The 13,846-nt window shown below is 39.7% G+C and overlaps 1 pseudogene; it reads left to right on the forward strand.

The window, feature by feature from the left end:
- Positions 1 to 8,753: 8,753 nt before the first annotated feature.
- Positions 8,754 to 13,231, forward strand: LOC101105889 (large ribosomal subunit protein eL27-like; annotated as a pseudogene).
- The last annotated feature ends 615 nt before the right edge of the window (positions 13,232 to 13,846 follow it).

Here is a 13,846-nt window from a genome sequence, read left to right on the forward strand (position 1 = left end):
TTTAATGAGGACAGGTTGAACATTTTTATTTTGGGGGGGATCTGACAGAAAGTCTTTAAGTGCCATGATGATTTGTGTCACTAAATTTGTAGAGTGGATTGAAACAACTACTTGATGAACAGCATTTTGTTAGCTAATCCCCTAGGACCAAGTGTTTTTAATGATTGTGATTTAGGGTAGGCTTTGCAGTAACTGCTCTTTCTCCCTTCAAGGTTGAATTCTTTCTTCATTTTCGTTTCTGCCCTCCTAAGGTTGGTCCAATGGTTTGTGTAAGCTTCATATAGGGTGAGATTTTTGCTGTGTTTTTTGTTTGTTTGTTTTTTCTCTGATGGGCAAGGCTGCGTGAAGTGGTAATCCTGTCTGCTGATGATTGGGTCTGTATTTTTGTTTTGTTTGTTGTTTAGATGAGGCATCCTGCACAGTGTGCTAGTGGTTGTTAGGTGATACCAGGTCTTGTATTCAAGTGGTTTCCTTTGTGTGAGTTCTCAGTATTTGATACTCCCTCGGGTTGCTTCTCTGGTAGTCTAGGTCTTGGAGTCAGTGTTCCTACTCCAAAGGCTCTGGGCTTGATCTCTTAGCAGTCCTAATCTTCTCAAATCTTGAATGCAATGTTCAGGGCAATATTGGGGTTGAGATAATCTGCTCAGGCCACCACCAGAGGGATGTTTTTTGTAACCTCCACACAGGTTCCAAGACAGCCTTTTCCAAGTCTCTGAGGACCAAGGTTTCTTCCAGGTCTGTGGTGAAGTTTGTGGTTGAGGGGCAGAAGGCTTCTGCATCTTACTGGGGACTCTTCACCCTGAAATTCAGCATCCTAATTGTTTGCATATCTCCTGATTACTTTTATCTTTCTTGATTTGGTGCTGAACTGCTAGCTCTGATACGTTGTCCAGTGGCTAATTATAATCAACCTGCATATGGGTTGATTAAATGGGCTAATTAAATCAACCTGCTAATTATAATCTCCTGCATATCCCCACAGGAGACCTCAGTAGACCCCCGTGTGTTTGGAATCCATGAAACACCTTGGTGTCTCACTCCTCTCAACCTGTTTTGATTATTACTCCTCACCTAAGGAGATTTTTTAAGACGTATTTGCCCAAGTAATTTCTCAACACCATGAAATTTTAATACCAGGTCACTTTGCACCTGTTTATGTACTATGTGGCCCTCTGGAGGGCCACAAGGCATTATAATATCTAAGATATTTTTGGCTCTACCAAACATCAGTTTGCTCCCTTGGAGGTGATATCACCTCCATTGAGAAGGCATGTCTTACTTGGAGGAATTGAAGGACTACTTGGAGGCCTCCAAAATTACAGGATACTGGTTCACTTAATTTCCATTTTATCTGGAGGAGAAGGAAGAAGAGTGAAGGGTAATAGCAGAAAGGAGATAAAAATAACACTACCATGACTTTGACCTGAGGTCCTAATCAATCAATCAACAAGTGAGTTATTGCTTTCTGACTGTGCTGTGTAGGCATGCAGATACAAAAGATATAGAGTACAGTGTTTAAAATAAAAAATGGCTCCATTCTGTAAATATCCATTTCATATGCACAGGCCCTTTTCTGATGTGCCCCATGTTTGTGCCATAAATTTCAAGCATAATTGTATTAAGACTTTACTCTGTGGAAGACACTCTTGAAAAATACTTTCCTATGTACAGGTATGCTTACAAGGATGTGAAAATTCACAAAACTGCAGTGGAAACTCAGGCTTAGTCATTTTGCTATAGAGTCAGGGGAAAGAATATATGATCTGCTTTCTAAGCAGGAGCTTCTAAGTTTGATGCCAGTCCAGGAAAGAGTAATTGTTATGCCAGTAATGTAATTCCCTTCATTTCCTATCTTAGTAATATAAATATTCCTATTAACGCCTGCTCTATCACCATAGTAACAATGAAGTCTTCCTGGACCTGAATTTAAAATAAGTACCTAACAGCACTTGGGCACAGAGCTATGTCATGGGAAAGTGATTCCTAGACACAGGTCAGTTGATCTCTCACATCAGAATCACCTGTGGAGTCTGTCAAATGTACAGACCCATACGTTACAGCCAGACTTAGTGGAGAAGAATTACCAGAAGTAAGGCCTAGGGATCAGCAATGTATTTTTTCAAAAGCTTTCCAGTGATACTGATTCACAGCCACATTTGGAAGGCACTGTGGGACAGTCAAAGGTATCTGTTTGTTATAGAAGCAGAAAGAAAATGGCTAAGTAGAATTCTGATTCAGATGTTGCTAATCACTGAGTTTGTGACCTTGGGCCAAGCATTTAAAATTACATTAACTTCACGCTCTCCTCTGTAGGTTTTCTAGTTCCTCCTCATTCCTAGCTTCCTCTCATCCATGAATTTCTCACAGTCCAAGTTGTCTCAGGGCCTCTCTTACCAGCTTCTCTTTGTATTTCTTTCAGCTTCTGCTGCTACTAACAATTTCCTTGTTCTTTCCTTTTGTTTCTTACTCCAACTAACTGAAGGAGATTAAATTGATTCAATCCATCACCATCATCCCTGATAGACAATTTTCTCACAGGCCACTGGGACTACTAGGACCTCTAGGCCAGTAAATCACTCAATAGCCTATAGTCTGGCTGCTTTAGAGTTGGATGGTCTCCCCATTCCAGGCAGCTGAGGCCAAGCATGTACACAACAAGGTCATCTGAGCATCTGAAACTGCCTAGACCATTTTCCTTAGTAAACCTTACACTTGAAGTCATAGTTGCCTAAAATAGTCCCTTTCCTCTTTAAAACTGTATAATTTTATTAATATCCCAGCCAAGCATGTGGACAATGACGAGCGTATGCTTGATGCAGTATTATAATCCTAAATAAGTCACCTACTTCTTAAATGAGCTTAAGGAACCATGAAGCAGCCATATTGGTTTCTTATTAGCTTAAGGTCATCCTTGATGTGTGGATGTATGATGTATGGATGACCTTATTAGCTTAAGGTCATCCTTACTTATTCCTTAATAAAAACAAGGTTATTGTGGTATCATTCATGAATATTTAAAACAATTATATTTACCTTTTTTATTTTGCTTTTGGAGAAGGGGGTCACCATTAAAACCTAACTCCTACATATGTGCCATGTGTTCCATTACCTCCCATCAGCTTCAGGAGCAGAACTTATGGATTATCTATCCTTAACTGTCTTTATCTTCAACTTCTCTTTTCAGTCAGATTCGGCATAAATTTTAAGATATGTCCTTGGTTCCATTCTGAGTATAGTAGATACTGTGTTGTGCCATCTAGATCCTTCTTCATTCTCTCAGCTTCTGGTAATGCAACCAAGAGACAGTCTTCAGCTGTCAACCCTCTCCAAAAACTGCAGCTAGAAAGAGCTGCTACGCTTAAGGTCATGTGTCTTTCCCAGGGGCAACTTGCATCCCATGAACAAAATGGAGAATTATATACACATAGCCCCTTTGTTGCAATGTGGGTCAACCCTTCAGGATGCAGTTCTGCCTGTGGGATTTGTTAAAGTCTCTTTTAAGACTATTAACACCCAAATTCTCCCTATGCCCAGTATACTTCCTTCCCTTCTCTCCTCCAGGTTTTGGTCTGTAAAGCACTCCCCAATAAACCTTCTGGAAGCTAATTTCTCTCTCAGAGTCTGCTTCCCAGTGAGCCCAACCTGTAACTCTGAGTCACATAGGCAGTCAACCTGATTATTCACTATGTCCAGCTATCACCACCACATGTGTGCACATACTTTGCATTTCAACATTCTCTATGTTGCCAGACCTCATGGAAGCCCACATCTCACTTGGTTCCCAGCAATTAAAAAGGTGGCTAATAATATTCAGTGCAGGGGGTAATGCATATGAAACACTTTGAAAAGGCATGAAAGAGACTTGAAAATGTTCTTGTAAGTTGATCAGGAAAGCAAACAAATCAAAGAGAAGAAAGCCATAGTAGCATAAAGTTCTGAATTAAGGGAAGTTTTAGAAAGAAATAGTTCTCTACAATGTCCTAGAACTAGGATAAACACACAGTAAATTTCCTGGGACAGTTCCCCAGAATAACAAAGCATGAGATGGACAAGTGTGGACAGAAGAATCAACCTGACTATTCATTCTACCTCAAACAAACTTTCAAGCGTGTGAAATCTAGCACTGGATGAGCTCAAAAAAAGCCTAGCATGACTCTGAGAGCCAGGAGAGCAAGACTTGTCCTTTAAGATTTAATCCCTAGCCTTACAAAACACTTAACACCAAATTCAAGAGGATGAAGCAATGGACAAATGTTCAAGTAGTTTCCAAATTCCCCTTGTTGGTTTTCTCTCTGTAGTCTGTGACCCAACACTATTCACTCTCCAGATCCATCTACTTTCCCAACTCTCAACTGTGGCCCTTGATTTCACAGACCCTGAAGTCCCTCCTCATAGCCTACTGTCACTGGAAACTAGTATTCCTGTGACAGATGCTTTGTGGCCCAGTTCTCATAATCTCCCTCATACTTGTATGATCCTTCAAGAATAGTTTTGACTTGTTTTAGGTTGTGCTTTTGTTTAATCAGTTACAAAGAAAAAATAAAGTGTGGATAAAGTTATAGAGGAGAAGGAAATGGCAACCCACTCCAATATTCTTACCTGGAGAATCCCAGGGACAGAGGAGCCTGTGGAGCTACAGTCGGTGGGGTCTCAAAGAATCGGACACAACTGAGTGACTAAACAACAGTTATAGAGAGAACCACTCTACTAATGAAATATGCATGATGGAATGTTAACAGTCAAAGTACTGGTTCAAGCAGTGATATGGCTCTTCATGCTCATATGCATGAGTATTGAATAAAAATCACCATCACATTGCCAAAATCCAAATGTGAAATGGCTCTTTGATTTGCAGCTGTGACCACTGTCTGCAGAGTCACTTTGTTCTCTACCCTGCCTCTCAGAGACACTGTTGTCCTCAAGCTATTGTTCTAACTGGGCTCTCCTGCAGCCTTCAGATTTTTGCCAGCCCTGTCCAACAGCTGCTAGTGTCTTCCAGCCATGCCCAGCAATGTTGTCCTCTCATAGCTGTGAGAAAAGTGGTTTTTGAAAGGTTCCGTTTTTGCTTTCTCAATTTATGGTTACTTTACTTCTCCATTTGATAGGGATTTGAGCGTTTGTTGCCTACCATTGTATAGTAGGACTAGATTAGTTCAAGCATTTCATCAATGCAAGCAAACTGATAATGTTTTATCGCCCTCTAATTTTAATTGTTGATGTAAGTTCTGGTTGTCCATTACTGCATAACAACAACTCCACACTTAGTGGTATAAACCAGCAACAATCACCTATTATTATTACTATTATCATTTCACATTTCTGAGGTTGACTGGATTCACCTAAGTACTTCTTGCTCATGGTTTCTTGTTCAGCTACATGCAGGAAGTTGGCCTCATCTCAAAGTTTTCCTCACTCCCATGTCTGGTGGTGGTGCTGGCAGTTGACTAGGACCTCAGTTGGCTGGAATTGTTGGCCAGAACATGAACATATGACCCCTCTATGTTGCCTAGACTCTGTCACAACATGGCAGTTAGGTTCCAAGAGCAAGCATCCCAGAGAGAAAAAGCCAAATGAAAGCTCTACCACCTTTTATAACCTAATATTGGAAGTAACATGGCTTAGCTTCTGCTATATTCTACTGATCCAAATAGCCATAGAAATTCACCCGGTTTCAGGAGGAGGGAATATATACCACCTCTCTCTATGAGAGAATGGCAAAGTGCATTTTAAGAAGAGAATGTAGAATGAGAGATATTGTTATGGCCATCATTAGAAAATATAGTCTCTGACAATATACATTTTTTAACTTATACAAATAATACTATATTCGGTGCTGAAAATTTTGAATACATATAGGTAGTAATTCTTTTGTAACATTAAACAGGACTTATAACCTGCTAAGGAAAATAGAAGCACAGTCAACTTTGGGGTGTTTCATACCTACATGAAAATCATATTTTCTAATCCCAGTGTTGATTCTTCGGTGTTTGTGCTGCTTCCAGATATAAAAAGCAGTCTGAGAGATAGTTTGAGTGCTTAAATACTGAGAATTTTGAACATTTGATGATTAATGGGGGGTCAGCAAGACGAAGTATATAAAGACAAAGTCATCTCAGAAAACTCAGTGGATGTTTATTCCACTTACAGAATGTTATAGAGAACTATTCCTTTTTAAAACTTCACTTAATTTGAAGCTTTATTCCACTTTTCCTTTCTTACCTTTGATATGTTTACTTTCCTGATTCAATTATAAGAATATTTTCAGAATTGCTTTCATGCCTTTTCAAAGTGTTCCATGTGTATTACCCCCATTTGATCCTCTGTAGTGCTGTCAGTCATTTGTAATGCAACTAGAACAATTAAGTAACAACTTTGTATTGTCATTTAAAATATTCATTTGCACAGTAAAGCCTGAGAAGATAAAAGATGGTAAATCAATGTCATGGCAAATCACAAGGCCACTAAAACAGTATCTAAGAATATATATTGTCAGGGGAAATGTGCATAATATATTAATTTTAATATCAAAACTGTATGTATATACATTGCAATATCTGTTGTTTCAATTACGTGTGTATATGAAGAAAATGGCAAGAGGGTAGTAAGATTATAGATAATTTCATTTGCTTCTTTATGCTATTTTGTATTTTCCAAGTTTTTTACAGTGAACATGTATTAGGATTTTAACTCAAAACTAAAAGTTTATGCATTTAAAAGCAAGGTCAAAAGAAAATAGTAAGAGAAAAAATCCTCAACACCATCCCTGATGAGGTTTGTATACATCTTTAATTTACCTAATTTTCATTATATTGCTGTGCATCCAACCATTTAACCAATCCTGAAAAGTAGAATAACTTCCACTTCATATCTTTTGAGAGGTACATTTCAATTGACGCAGTTATACTACCTGGATAGATCTCATTGAAACATGATGATACTTACAAGAGAAACACAAAGCAAAGTGTTATCAAAAAATTCTACTTGTAAAATTATAATGGTGGAACTGTATTACCAGTCTAAACTACTAAGAGTTGTGAATTTACACTTGATTCTACAGTTATATTTGTCATTAACATAAAAGAGTGGAATGGAGTTCTTTTTGAGATGGCTTGACCTTTTAAATTCATATTCCCACTTCAAATGACTCATTTGGTGAGAGCAACAATGTCACACACCAATATGAATAGAGAAGAGGGAGCAAAGATAAGAATGGAGGAGACAGAAGCAGCATTTTATAATTTATCAATATATGAAAGCTTACAATTAGTTTTTATTTAAAAAATAAGTACTGGAAGAATAAGTGGATGATGTGAATATGTGGCAACAGACAGCACGATGGGCCCACGAACTGTAATGATGAATCAACCATTTGAGCTGTGAGTCAAAGTATAGCACATCTACTGCTATGTGTGAGTAGAAAAGTAATCCTTGTGTTTCATTCCTGTCTTGCATCGCACTCATTTAACAGGTTTACCAAGTATTACAAAGGTAAATTGATATATTTTAACCAAATAAATGCAAATACTTATAAATTACAAAGGATAATTTCCAAGGATTTGTGGGGGACATTTATTCAATCATCATATTACACATTTGCTATAACTCATAGAGAGAGTACCTCTTGGTTTTCTTTCTACCTATCTGGCAACTCTTCAATCTACCTTACGAGTACCTCTTCTTCTCCCCTCCCTTTTTGATTTTGCTGCTGCCACAAATCCACATTCTGTCCTCTTTTCTTTTCACGCTGGATAATCTTTTGGGGAGATTCTACCTTCAGCCATGGCTTCCACCAATACTAACGACAAATGACTAACATCTATGTCACCAATCAGAATATCTCTTCTGTGTTTCAGACCCATAAATCCAACAACTTCTAGACACTTCATCTGAAATTACCAGAGGGACTTTAAACTCACAGAGTCTAAAACTGATCTCATGATTTTCCCAACCAAACATGGCATAACTTCAGCATCAGGCCTTCATTTTTTTCTTCTGATTATAGAAAAAACATTCAAACTACCCTCTACACTTCCAATTGTGTGACTTTCAAATATTCAGTTCAGCACTTGGGAATTTGGAGGGAATCATTCCGTTGTTTAAAATTCTTCATTATCTCCCTCTTATTTTCAAGACTGTTATTCTAACTGCCTAGTCTCCAGTCTTAACTCTTATCTCTCACTTCAGTTCCTTACTGAACTACTTGCAATTAGGGTAAAATTAGACCCTTTAGATTACAGGAAATGGAGACTAATTCTATCCACCTAAGGTATTTGGGGTTGTTGCAAAACTTTTATTGTAGCAGAAAAGAATCTCACACAAAACTAGGAATAGCTGCCACTCCAGACCTAAGACATCAAGACACTTGGTCAACCCTTAAGCACCAAGATTCTATGGAACTTTGCAGTAGTGTTCTAACACTATTCTTTTCACTCCATGCTATCTTTATCTTTCTATATTATGTCTCTTTCTACTAGCAATTATTTGATACTTTGCATACTTCTTTGAGATGCCAAAGGTACAGTCGATGATTGACACAATTAATTGTCATTACTTTTCTAGGCCCAGTTTTGGGCCACAAATTTCCTCCTATATTACTAGCCAGCCAACCAGGGTTGTCAGCTCTTGAGGCATTTCTAGCCATTAAGTGGCTAATGTTCACCAAGATGCCTTTCCTCAGGCTGGAGGATTGATTTAGGCAATTCTCAAAAAGAGATAATGGGCTTTCTGCTGTAGGCCTGAGTGGTTGCTGTCAAATGGACAAGTTCACAAAACTCGGGAAGGTGATGCTCAGTCAGACAGTTCAGTCGCTCAGGCATGTCCGACTCTTCGCAACTTCATGGACCCCATACACCAGGCCACTCTGTCCATCACCAACTCCCGGAGCTTACTCAAACTCATGTCCATTGAGTGAATGATGATATCTAACCATCTCATCTTATGTTCTCCCCTTCTCCTCCTGCCTTCAGTCTTTCCCAGGTTCAGGGTCTTTTCCAATGAGTCAGCTCTTCACATCAGGTGCCAAAGTATTGGAGTTTTAGCTTCAACATCAGTCCTTCCAGTGAATATTCAGGACTGATTTCCTTTAAGATGGACTGGTTGGATCTCCTTGCAGTCCAAGGGACTCTCAAGAGTCTTCTCCAACACCACAGTTCAAAAGCATCCACACTTCACCACTCAGCTTTCTTTATAGTCCAACTCTCACATCCATATGTGACTACTGGAAAAACCATAGACTTGACTAGACGGACCTTAGTCAGCAAACTAATGTCTCTGCTTTTTAATATGCTGTCTAAGTTGATCATAACTTTCCTTCCAAAGAGTAAGCATCTTTTAATTTCATGACTGCAGTCACCATCTGCAGTGATTTTGGAGCCCCCCCAAATTAAAGCCTGCCACTGTTTCCACTGTTTCCCCATCTATTTGCCATGAAGTGATGGGACCGAATGCCATGATCTTAGTATTCTGACCGTTGAGCTTTAAGCCAACACTTTCACTCTCCTCTTTCACTTTCATCAAGAGGCTTTTTAGTTCCTCTTCACTTTCTGCCATAAGGGTGGTGTCATCTGTATATCTGAGGTTATTGATATTTCTCCCAGCAATCTTGATTCCAGCTTGTGCTTCTTCCAGCCCAGCATTTCTCATGATGTACACTGCATATACGTTAAATAAGCAGGGTGACAATATACAGCCTTGATGTACTCCTTTCCCTATTTGGAGTTAGTCTGTTGTCCAGTTCTAACTGTTTCTTCCTGACCTGAATACAGATTTCTCAGGAGGCAGGTCAGGTGGCCTGGTATTCCCATCTCTTGAAGAATTTTCCACAGTCTGTTGTGATCCACACAGTCAAAGGCTTTGGCATAATCAATAATGCAGAAGTAGATGTTTTTCTGGAACTCTCTTGCTTTTTCAGTGATCCAACAGATGTTGGCAATTTGATCTGGTTCCTCTGCCTTTTGTAAATCCAGAAGTTCACATATTATTGAAGCCTAGCTTGGAGAATTTTGAGCATTACTTTACTAGCATGTGAAATCAGTGCAATTGTGTGGTAGTTTGAGCATTCTTTGGCATTGACTTTCTTTGGGATGGGAATGAAAACTGACCATTTCCAGTCCTGTGGCCACTGCTGAGTTGTCCAAATTTGCTGGCATATTGAGTACAGCACTTTCATGGCATCATCTTTCAGGATTTGAAACAGCTCAACTGGAATTCCATCACCTCCACTAGCTTTGTTCATAGTGATGCTTCCTAAGGCCACTTGAATTTGCATTCCAGGATGTCTGGCTCTAGGTGAGTAATCACACCATTATGGTGTGAAGATCTTTTTTGTATAGTTCTTCTGCGTATTGTTGCCACTTCTTCTTAATATCTTCTGCTTCTGTTAGGTTCATACCATTTCTGTCCTTTATCAAGCCCATCTTTGCATGAAATACTCCCTTAGTATCTCTGATTTTCTTGAAGAGGTCTCTAGTCTTTCCCATCCTATTGTTTTCCTCTATTTCTTTGCATTGATCACTGAGGAAGTCTTTGTTATCTCTCCTTGCTATTCTTTGGAACTCTGCATTCAGATGGGTATATCTTTCCTTTTCTCCTTTGCTTTTCACTTCTCTTCTTTTTGCAGCTATATGTAAGGCCTCCTCAGACAGCCATTTTTCTTTTTCGCATTTCTTTTTCTTGGGGATGGTCTTGATCCCTCTCTCCTGTACAATGTCACAAACCTCCATCCATAGTTCATCAGGCACTCTATCTATCAGATCTAGTCCCTCAAATCTATTTCTCACTTCCACTGAATAATCCTAAGAGATTTGATTTAGGTCATACCTGAATGGTCTAGTGGTTTTCCCACTTTCTTCAATTTAAGTCTGAATTTGGCAATAAGGAGTTTGTGATCTGAGCCACAGTCAGCTCCTGGTCTTGTTTTTGCTGACTGTATAGAGCTTCTCCATCTTTGGCTTCAAAGAATAGAATCAATCTGATTTTGGTGTTGACCATCTGGTGATGTCCATGTGTAGAGTTTTCTCTTGTGTTGTTGGAAGAGGGTGTTTGCTATGACCAGTGCATTTTCTTGGCAAAACTCTATTAGCCTTTGCCCTGCTTCATTCTATATTCCAAGGCCAAATTTGCCTGTTACTCCAGGTTTTTCTTGACTCCCTACTTTTGCATTCCAGTCCCTTATAATGAAAAGGACATCTTTTTGGGGTGTTAGTTCTAAAAGGTCTTGTAGGTCTTCATAGAACTGTTCAACTTCAGCTTTTCAGCATTACTGGTCAGAACATAGACTTGGATTACTGTGACATTGAATGATTTTTCCTTGGAAATGAACAGAGATCATTCAGTCATTTTCAAGATTGAATCCAAGTACTGCATTTCAGACTCTTTTGTTGACTATGATGGCTACTCCATTTCTTCTAAAGGATTCTTGCCCACAGTAGTAGATATAATGGTCATCTGAGTTAAACTCACCCATTCCAGTCCATTTTAGTTCGCTGATTCCTAGAATGCCGACATTCACTCTTGCAGTCTCCTGTTTGACCCCTTCCAATTTGCCTTGATTCATGGACCTAACATTCCAGGTTTCTATGTAATACTGCTCTTTACAGCATCGGACCTTGCTTTCATCACCCCGTCACATCCACAACTGGGTACTCTTTTTGCTTTGGCCCCATCCCTTCAGTCTTTCTGGAGTTATTACTCCAATGATCTGCAGTAGCATATTGGGCACCTACCAACCTGGGGAGTTCATCTTTCAGTGTCCTATCTTTTTGCCTTTTCATACTGTTCATGAGGTTCTCAAGGCAAGAATACTGAAGTAGTTTGCCATTCCCTTCTCCAGTGGACCACATTCTGTCAGACCTCTCCACCATGACCCTCCCATCTTGGGTGGCCCCACATGGCATGGCCTAGTTTCATTGAGTTAGCCAAGGCTGTGGTCCATGTGATTAGATTGGTTAGTTTTCTGTGATTATGGTTTTCAGTCTGTCTGCCCTCTGATGGAGAAGGATAAGAGCCTTATGGAAGCTTCCTGATAAGAGAGACTGACTGAGGGGGAAACTGAGTCTTGTTCTGATGGGAAGGTGTATGCTCAGTACATCTTTAATCCAATTTTCTGTTGATGGGTGGAGCTATGTTCCCTCCCTGCTATTTACCTGGGGCCAAACTATGGTGGAGGTAATGAAGATAATGCTGACCTCCTTCAAAAGATCCCATGCATGCTACACCAGTGCCCCCAACCCCGCAGCAGGCCACCACTGACCCACGCCTCTGCTGGAAGACTCCTGGACACTCACAGGCAAGTCTGGGTCAGTCTCTTGTGGGGTCACTGCTCCTTTATCCTGGGTCTTGGTGCACGAGTTTATTTTTTTTTAATTAATTTATTTATGTACTTTATTTTACTTTACAATACTGTATTGGTTTTGCCATACATTGACATGAATCCACCATGGGTGTATACACGCTCCCAATCCTGAATCCCCCTCCCACCTCCCACCCCATATCATCACTCTGGATCATCCCCATGCACCAGCCCCAAGCATCCTGTATCCTGTATCGAACATAGACTGGCACTTCATTTCTTACATGATAGTATACATGTTTCAATGCCATTCTCCCAAATCATCCCACCCTCTCCCTCTCCCTCAGAGTCCAAAAGTCCGTTCTATACATCTGTGTCTCTTTTGCTGTCTCGCATGCAGGGTCATCATTACCATATTTCTAAATTCCGTATATATGGGTGCATGAGTTTATATTCATACCACCCAAGAGTCTATTTCCCAGTCCTGAGTAAGTTCTGGCAGCTCCATGGTGGGGTTAATGGTGACCTCCTCTAAGAAGGCTTATGTCTCTCTGACCCCAGGTGATGCTGGTGAGGCTGTTCCTGGCCATTTGCTATTCTGGACACAAAGTGATCATCGTGAAGAACATTGATGATGGCATCTCAGATTGACCCTACAGCCATGCTCTGGTAGCTAGAATTGATCGCTATCCCTACAAAGTGCCATGGGCAAGAAGAAAATGGGCAAGAGATCAAAGATCAAGTCTTTTGTGAAACTTTATCATCACCTCATGCCCACAAGGTTTTCTGTCAATAGCCCCTTGGACAAAACTGTTGTCAACAGGGATGTCTTCAGAGACTCTTCTTTCAAATGGCAAGGCTCAATGAGAGGCCAAGGTCAAGTTCAAGGAGAGATACAAGACTGGCAAGAATAAATGGTTCTTCCAGAAGCTGTGGTTTTAGTTTTATTTCAGTCATTAAAAATACAAAAAATTAATAAATAAAGGAGAGAGAGCTAGTGGGCTTGTCAGTGACAACTAGCACATACAGTGGAAAAAATAGTTACAAACTATAAATTGAGGTAGGCAAAAATATAAATTTTATTTCTCTATAACTGAACTAAATCCCTATTTTGAAACTTTATTCTAGTGATAGCAAAAAGTCAGAGTTTGTTAATTTAAGGTAAGTCACTCAATTCAGGATTTTATAGGTCAAAAAAGAGTTCTTCCCTTACCACTTTTTCACATTTCTTAGTTTGGGTGCCACAAAAGCAACATCTGAGATGAAGAATTGGATTCTAATAGTTTATATGAAGTGTATCTTTGGAAACTAACGAGAGAGCGAAAAAACTGAGACATGAGAGAATAAAACAGTACAGATTATTTTTATTGAGCTGTTGGCAATTGGGGTTCTATCCCAACTGTGACCCCTTAATAGCTGGTTAGTACGCAACCCATTATTGCCTTTGGAAAATAGGGTGTTGGAACACTTATCTTTCAATGCTCACTCCTCATTGGTTTAAAATTTTTCCTGGAGGCATTAATTGCCCTGTACTTCTGCACTACCTTGCACGCAGGT

Source organism: Ovis aries, chromosome X, assembly GCF_016772045.2.
Source record: "Ovis aries strain OAR_USU_Benz2616 breed Rambouillet chromosome X, ARS-UI_Ramb_v3.0, whole genome shotgun sequence".
Lineage (NCBI taxonomy): Eukaryota > Metazoa > Chordata > Mammalia > Artiodactyla > Bovidae > Ovis > Ovis aries.